Source organism: Rattus rattus, chromosome X (assembly GCF_011064425.1).
Source record: "Rattus rattus isolate New Zealand chromosome X, Rrattus_CSIRO_v1, whole genome shotgun sequence".
Lineage (NCBI taxonomy): Eukaryota > Metazoa > Chordata > Mammalia > Rodentia > Muridae > Rattus > Rattus rattus.
The window spans coordinates 90,298,325-90,306,509 of NC_046172.1; the positions used below are offsets into that span (position 1 = coordinate 90,298,325).

At 40.2% G+C, this 8,185-nt stretch overlaps 1 pseudogene; it reads left to right on the plus strand.

The window, feature by feature from the left end:
- Nucleotides 1-5,346: 5,346 nt before the first annotated feature.
- LOC116888241 lies at nt 5,347-6,354 on the plus strand (annotated as a pseudogene).
- Nucleotides 6,355-8,185: the final 1,831 nt, after the last annotated feature.

Sequence of the window (8,185 nt, forward strand, 5' to 3'; positions counted from 1 at the left end):
TGTTTGAGCTAATTTTATACCCAGCCACTTTGCTGAAGTTGTTTATCAGATTTAGGAGCTCTGTGGTGGAAATTCTGGGGTCACTTAAGTACACTATCATATCATCTGAAAACAGCAATATTTTGACTTCTTCCTTTCCAATTTGAATCCCTTTGACTTTCTTTTGTTGTCTGATTGTTCTGGCTAGGACTTCAATTACTATATTGAATAAGTAGGGAGATAGTAGTTAGCCTTGTCTAGTCCCTGATTTTAGTGGGATTGCTTCAAGTTTCTCTCCATTTAGTTTAATGTTGGCTACTGGTTTGCTGTGCATTGCTTTTACCATGTTTAGGTATGGACCTTGAATTCCTGATCTTTCCCAGACTTTTATCATGAAGAGGTGTTGAATTTTGCCAAATGCTTTCTCAGCATCTAATAAAATGATCATGTGGTTTTTTTTTCCTTTGAGTTTGTTTATTTAGTATATTACGTTGATGGATTTCCTTCTATTCAACCATCCTTGGATCGCTGGGATGAAGCCTACTTGATCATGATGGATGATCATTTTTGATGTGTTCTTGGATTTGGTTTGTGAAAAATTTTATTGAATATTTTTGAATAGATAATCATAAGGGAAATTAGTCTGAAGTTCATTTTCTTTGTTGGGTCTTTGTGTGGTTTTGATATAAGTGCAATTGTGGCTTCATAGAAGGAACTTGGTAGTGCTCCGTCTGTTTCTGTTTTGTGGAATAGTTTGGACAGTATTGTATGGGGTCTTCTATGAAGGTCTGATATAATTATGCACTAAACCCATCTGGTCCTTGGCTCTTTTTGTTGGGAGACTTTTAATAACTGCTTCTATTTATTTAGGAGTTATGGGGTTGTCTACGGTTTATCTCTTCCGATTTAACTTGGTACTGGCTATTTGTTCAGATAATGTCCATTTCCTCCAAATTTAACACATTTTATTGAATGTAGGCTTTGTAGATCTGATAATTTTTTGAATTCCTTTTCTCAAATTCTGTTGTTATGTGTCACCTTTCATTTTTGATTTTGTTAATTTGGATATGCACTCTGTCCCCTCTGTTTAGTCTGGCTAAGGGTTATCTATCTTGTTGATATTTTCAAAGAACGAGCTCCTGGTTTTGTAGATTCTTTGTATAGTCTTTTCTGTTTCTATTTGGTTGATTCCAGCCCTGAGTTTGATTATTTCCTGCCTTTTACTCCTCTTGGGTATATTTGTTTCTTTTTTGTTCTAGAGCTTTTAGGTGTGCTGTCAAACTGCTAATGTATGCTCTCTCTTGTTTCTTTTTACAGCCACTCAGAGCTATGAGTTTTTCTCTTAGCACTGCTTTTATTGTGTCCCAAAAGTTTGGGTATGTTGTGCATTCATTTTCATTAAATTATAAGAAGTCCTTGATTTCTTTCTTTATTTCTTCCTTGACCAAGTTATCATTAAGTACTGCGTTGTTCAACTTCCATGTATATATGGGCTTTCTGTTGTTTTTGTTGTTATTGAAGACCAGCCACAGCACGTGGTGGTGTGATAAGATGCATGGGATTATTTCTATCTTCCTATATCTGGTGAGGCCTGTTTTGTGACAGATTATATGGTCAATTTTGGAAAAAGTACCATTGAGATTCTGAGATGTTCTATAAATATTTGTTAAGTCCATTTGTTTCATAATTTCTGTTAATTTCTCTATGTCTCTGTTTAATTTCTGTTTCCATGATCTGTCCATTGATGAGAGTGTGGTGTTGAAATCTCCTAATATTATTGTAGGAGGTGCAATGTATTATTTGAGGTTTAGTAAGGTTTCTTTTATGTATGTAGGTACCTTTGCATTTGGAGCATAAATATTTAGGATTGAGAGTTCATCTTGGTGGATTTCTCCTTTGATCAATATGAAGCAGTGTTCCATATCTTTTTTGATGACTTTTGGTTGAATGTCAAATTCATTCTATATTATAATGGCAACTCCAGCTTGTTTCTTCAGTCCATTTGTTTGGAAAGTTGTTTTCCAGCATTTTACTCTCAGGTAGTCTCTGTTTCTGTCTCTGAGGTATGTTTCCTTTATTTTGCAAAATGTTGGGTCCTCTTTACATATCCAATCAGTTAGCCTATGTTTTTTTTGATTGGGGAATTGAGTCCATTGACATTAAGAGATATTAAGGAATAGTTATTGTTGCTTCCTATTCATTTCTTGTTAGAGGTGGAATTATGTTTGTGTGTCACTCTTCTTTTGGTTTCGTAGCAAGTAGATTACTTTCTTGCTTTTTCAAGGGTGCAGTTTCCCTCCTTGTATTGGACTTTTCAATATATTTTTTGTTGTAGTGCTCGATTTGTAGAAAGAGACTGTAAATTTGGTTTTGTCATGAAATATCTTGGTTTCTCCATTTATGTTAATTGAGAGTTTTGCTGAATATAGTAGCCTAGACTGGCATTTGTGTTATCTTAGTGTCTGTATGACGTCTGCCAAGGATCTTCTGGCTTTCATAGTTTCTGGTGAGAAGTCTCATGTATTTCTTATAGGTCTCCCTTTATATGTTACCTGACCATTTTCCCTTACTGCTTTTAATATTCTTTCTTTGTTTTGTGAATTTGGTGTTTTGACTATTATGTGAGGGGAGGCATTTCTTTTCTGGTCCAGTCTATTTGGAGTTCTGTAGGCTTCTTTTATGTTTATGGACATCTCTTTCTTTAGGTTAGGAAAGTTTTCTTCTATGATTTTGTTGAAGATATTTAATGGTCCTTTGAGCTGGGAGTCTTCACTCTCTTCTATACCTATTATGCTTAGGTTTGATCTTCTCATTGTGTCCTGGATGCCCTGGATGATTTGGGCTAGGAGCTTTTTCCATTTTACCTTATCTTTGATGGTTGTTTCCCTATTTTCTATGGTATCTTCTGCCCCCGAGATTCTCTCTTCTATCTCTTATATTCTGTTGGTGATGCTCGCATCTATGACTCCTGATTCCTTTCCTAGATTTTTCCATCTCCAGGGTTGTCTCTCTTTGAGCTTTCTTTATTGTTTCTATTTCCATTTTTAAATCCTGGATAGTTTTCTTAAATTCCTTCACCTGTTTGGTTGTGCTTTTCTGTTAATTATTTAAGGGATTATTGTGTTTCCTCTTTAAGGGCTTCTACTTGTTGACTTGTCCTGTATTTCTTTTAGGGAATTATTTATGTCTTTCATAAACTCTTCCATTCCCTTCATAAAATGTGATTTTATATCTAAATCTTGCCTGTCTGGTGAGTTGGGATATCCAGTATTTGCTTTGGTGGGAGAACTGGACTCTGGTGCTGCCCATTAGTCTTGGTTTCTGTTGTTAAGATTCCTATGCTTGCCTCTTGCCATCAGGTTGTCTCTGGCGTTAGCTTGTCTTGCTGTCTTTCACAGTGGCTTCACCCTCCTGTAAGTTTTGTATCAGCACTCCTGTAGACCTGTTTCCTTTCAGCCAGATCTTGGGACAGAGAGCTGCTCCTGAATTTGTTTTACCTGAAGCCACCAGGAGGGGGACTTGGAGCAGAAGAAATGGTCTTACCTCTGATCTCAGATGTGTCAGCGCTCCAGACTCGGCCTTCCTGTCCCTGACTGTACCGAGGTTCCTGTATCCAGAGGGTACTAGGCAGGTTTTTCTTGGGCCCAGAAAGTGAGCAGAAGTGGTGGACTCCCCTGAGCTTTCAGAATTTTCCACACTTCTGAGAGTCCATCTCTCTCCCTCACAGGATTTGGGTACAGAGAGCTCTGAGAGCTGTTCAGCTCCAGGTTCAGGCAGAAACTGCTGAGTCAAAGTTTTTGACTGTGGGATGGCAATCCCTTCACATTGTAAAAAGGAGAGTATTTGTGCCTGGGATTTGACAACACATATCATAGGAGCTCGTGTACAATCTCTGTAGAGTAAGTTAGTTGCTTGATATCTCATGCTGAAGTTTGAATTTTATGTTTGAGAGGGGAAGATGTCCTTTAATTTGTAGTAAGGAAACATCATGGGTCAGAAATTCTGGGTTACATGGAAGGTTTGATTGATTGGCTCAGATCACAATTAGAGTCAGCACATATGGGCCTAGGTGTGTGTGTGTGTGTGTGTGTGTGTGTGTGTGTATGTGTGTGTGTGTGTGTGTGTGTTTATGTGTGTTTATGTGTGTTTATGTGTGTTTATGTGTGTGGGGGATGGGAGTGCTGAAAATTGCCTATAGAGTTCCTTCTGCCTTCCAAATTTCCATGCTCAGTCCATTTGCTTATGTACCACTCCAATGGTGGTTAGAGACAACTCAGTGGTAGGGTTTTGCCTGGCATGTAGAGGGCCTGGAGTTCCCTCTCTAGTACTTCAAAACTACCCAACAAACATACAAATCTTTCTAATAAAAAAAACATACAGGAAAGGGGAGATCATACAGAAAAACCTACATGAAATATATAATTCAGCCTAGGCATTACATAATGTATTACCTAGCTGCATTAGGCCATGATTTTTTTATCAATATATGTTCATTTTTTGACCCCAGTCCCCCCAGAGTTCTTTCATCCCCCCATTCCCTTCACCTGAAAAGGAGTTCTATAGCCCCAGGCATCCCCTTCCCTGTGGCTTCAAGTCTCTACTGGATTTGACACATCTTCTCCCAATGAGACCAGACAGGGACTGATTCCCAGGGCCAGTATCAACTCTAATAAGGTTCAGATAAGTCTTTTTTTTATCTTTTAAAAAAATTTATTAGATATATTTCTTTACTTACATTTCAAATGGTACTCCCTTTCCCGGTTTCCTGTCCATAAGCCTGCATCCCCACCCCCTTCCCCATATGGGTGTTTCCCCTCCACCTCCCTTGCCACATCCCGACATTCCCCTGCCCTTGGCAGGACCAAGGGCTTCCACATTCCTTAGAGGCAAGAGAGAAAGTCCCTGGAGAAACCAACCACCAAGTGGGCCTACTTGTGGGCTGGAGTATTGGCTCAGTGATCAAGAGCACTGACTACTCTTCTAGAGGTCCTGATTTTAAATCCCTGCCACCATAAAATGGCTCACAATTGTCGGTAATGAGATCTGATGCCCTCTACTGGTGTGTTTGAAGACATCTACAGTGTACTTATATGTAAGAAATAAATCTTTAAAACTAAAATACAAGGGCCTACTTATAATGACTTTAAAATTACGCTATTGGTCAGCCTAGGGATGACATCACAATTTGCCTTTTTGACCTAACAATGCCCACCAGCACTGAAAATGTTGGCCCCTGGCTGAGGCAAACAGAGGGAAAAATTTCACCATAAGTAGGGCACTTTCTAGATTGCTCCTGGGGTGAAGAGAGAGAAATCTCTGCTATCAAAATTAGCAGAATCCAGCAACAGAATTCATTCTTCTACAAACATGGGAAAAGGAGTCCAACTAAGGCCCAAGGTGAATGTCTCTTCTTACATTGAGTTTATGCTGGATTTCAGAAGATAAATGAATGAGCAACAGCCAAACACATACCATGACTTTGCAGAATTCTCTAGAAAGTCTTCAGAAAAATGTGTAAGAAAAGGGTGTTGAGGTGTACCTGGAAGAGAATGGAGGACAGGAGACAGGAAGAAGGACGCCAAGACAAGAGTCTGATCAAGGTGACAATTTTATTTTTCCCCAAGGCTGAATTTATCCCATAACATGGGTAACAGAGGGAGGGCGGAAGTAAGAAAAATTTATGCAGGCCAAGGACACAATATTCGTGTGGTCAGGGAATTGGCTGATGTTGACAGGATGTCAGAAAGGTCACAGGTTTGTCATATCTTTTAGTCAGCAGGATGTTGGTTTTTCAGAAAGGTTACAGGTCATCACATTGGGTATCTTTATCATATGATTATTCATTTTGACCACCACATTTGTATTAGTCTTCTGCAGCTGGCTGGGGATTTTCCATGAACCCAGTCATACTTAACGCTAACCATAATAATAACTTCAATAATAGAGGGCTTCAAGGGCATCGCTCCCAACAAAAATGGAGATCCATCTTGAAGCATGAAAAGGCAAAGTATGAAGCCCTAGCCAAGCTTCACAAAGATTGGTACAAGGATGAAATGAGAAATTACACAGGAACCAGAAGGAAGAGAAGAAGGAAGGATGACATGGCACCTCGGGAGCCCAATCCTCATTCCTGCTCTTCTCCCTGGGCCACTTTGACCATCTGAAGGAAGAGAACCCAAACTGGACAGTGGTGGAGATGGCCAAGGCTGCCAGAAAGATGTGGTCCATGTCTGCCAATTTGGACAAAATTCCTATGAAGAGAATGCAGTAGTTCTGTGGGCAAAGTACCTTGAGGATTTGGAGGATGACCATCACCAATGCCAGGGAAGAAAGAGAAACTTCTTGGGATAGGACCAGCACAGTTTGAAACAATAAATCATCATACAACTGGCTTTCTGGCCCTAGTGTTTTGTATTTTCAGACTGCCCTTCGAAGCTACGCTGCATGGTAGGAGGGTTTGATGATTCAGGTCTCAGCCATGGGGAGGCTGGTTTCCAGAGAGAGAGAGAGAGAGAGAGAGAGAGAGAGAGAGAGAGAGAGAGAGAGAGAGAGAGAGAGAGAGAGAGAGAGAACCTAATAAAGGGCACTGGCTGCAGGATCCAAATGTCCTAGGTTGACCTTGAGGGTCAAGCACATATGAAAAGTCACTTGGATACAGGAAATCAGCCCCACAGCTGCTTAGGGGACCAAAAAGTATAGTGATTGGCTCAGAGATTTCTTAATATAAATCCTAGCTTTTGCTGTGGCTTGCCATCTCATGGGAATGGGGCCCAAAAGACAGTGAATTGTACTTTTTGTGCAGGCAGCCATTTTGATTTTGATTAAAATTCTGGGTTTGGAATCAACATGTTTGTGTTTCGACGTATCAGCTCCAAGTGACAGGTTAGGGACCATGTGGGGCCTCCAGTCCCTTGAGTTTTCTTTCAGAAAAGAATAATTATGGGTCAGATATTTGACTGTGGGATAACAACCCCATGCCTCACTTGATGCCCTGTGTTTCTCTTGGAGGTGGTGGGCTCAACAAGTCCCCTTTCCTCACTGTAGGGCATTTCATCTAAGGTTTCCCCTGACACACATCTCTTTGTGTCCTGAGAGTCTCTCATTTCCCAGGTGCCTGATACATTTTGGATGGTCTTCCCTACCTCCTTTCTTCCACATTTGCCTGTTTCCATTCTTTCTTCTGGATCTTAGGGCTTCAGTCCTTTCCCCCACCTAATAATTGATCATGTTCCCTTCTCTCCCACCCTCATTCCTTTTCCCTCCCATGTCCCTTCCTCCCTTACCCTTGTGGTTGCTCTTCTCCCCCAACCCAAAGGGAACTGAGGTGTCCTCAATTGGACCCTTCAGCTTGTTGAATTTTTGAGTTCTGTGGACTGTATATTGGGTATTGTGTACTTCTGGGGCTTTTTATGTGTTCTTTTTACTAATATGCACTTATTAGTGAGAACATACTGTGCATGTCCTTTTGGGTCTGAGTTACCTCACTCAGGATGATATCTTCTAGTTCTACCCATTTTCCTGCAAAACTCAGGGTGTCCTCATTCTCAATAGCTGAGCACTATTCCATGGTGTAAATGAACCACATTTTTTGTATCCATTCTTCTGTTGTGGGATATCTGGGTTGTTTCCAGCTTCTGGCTATCACTTATAAGGCCACTAAGAACATAGTGGAACCTGTGCCCCTGTGGCATGGTGGGGCACCTTAGGGTATATTCCCAAGAGTGGTATTTGTGGGTCTTTAGGTAGGTCTATTTCCATTTTTTTGACAAACTTCCAAAATGATTTCAAGAGTGGTTGTACCAGTTTGCAATCCCACCAGCAACGGACAAGTGTTCCTTTTCCTCCACATCCTCACCAACATGTGTTGTCACCTGAGGTTTTGATCTTAGCCATTCTGACTGGTGTAAGGTGAAATCACAGGGTTGTTTTGGTTTTCATTTCTCTGATCACTAAGGACTTTGTACATTTGTTTTAGTACTTCTCAGTCATTTGATATTCCTCAGTTGAGAGTTCTTTGTTTAGCTCTGTGCCACATTTTTAATAGGATTATTTGGTTCTCTGGAGTCTAACTTTTTCTTTCTGAGCCTGTGTTATTTACTCAATATAGTATTTTCTAGTTTCATTCATTTACCTGAAACATTCATGACTTATTTTGGCTTTACAATAATATTCCATTTCTATGTCTACCCCATTTTCATTATCTGTT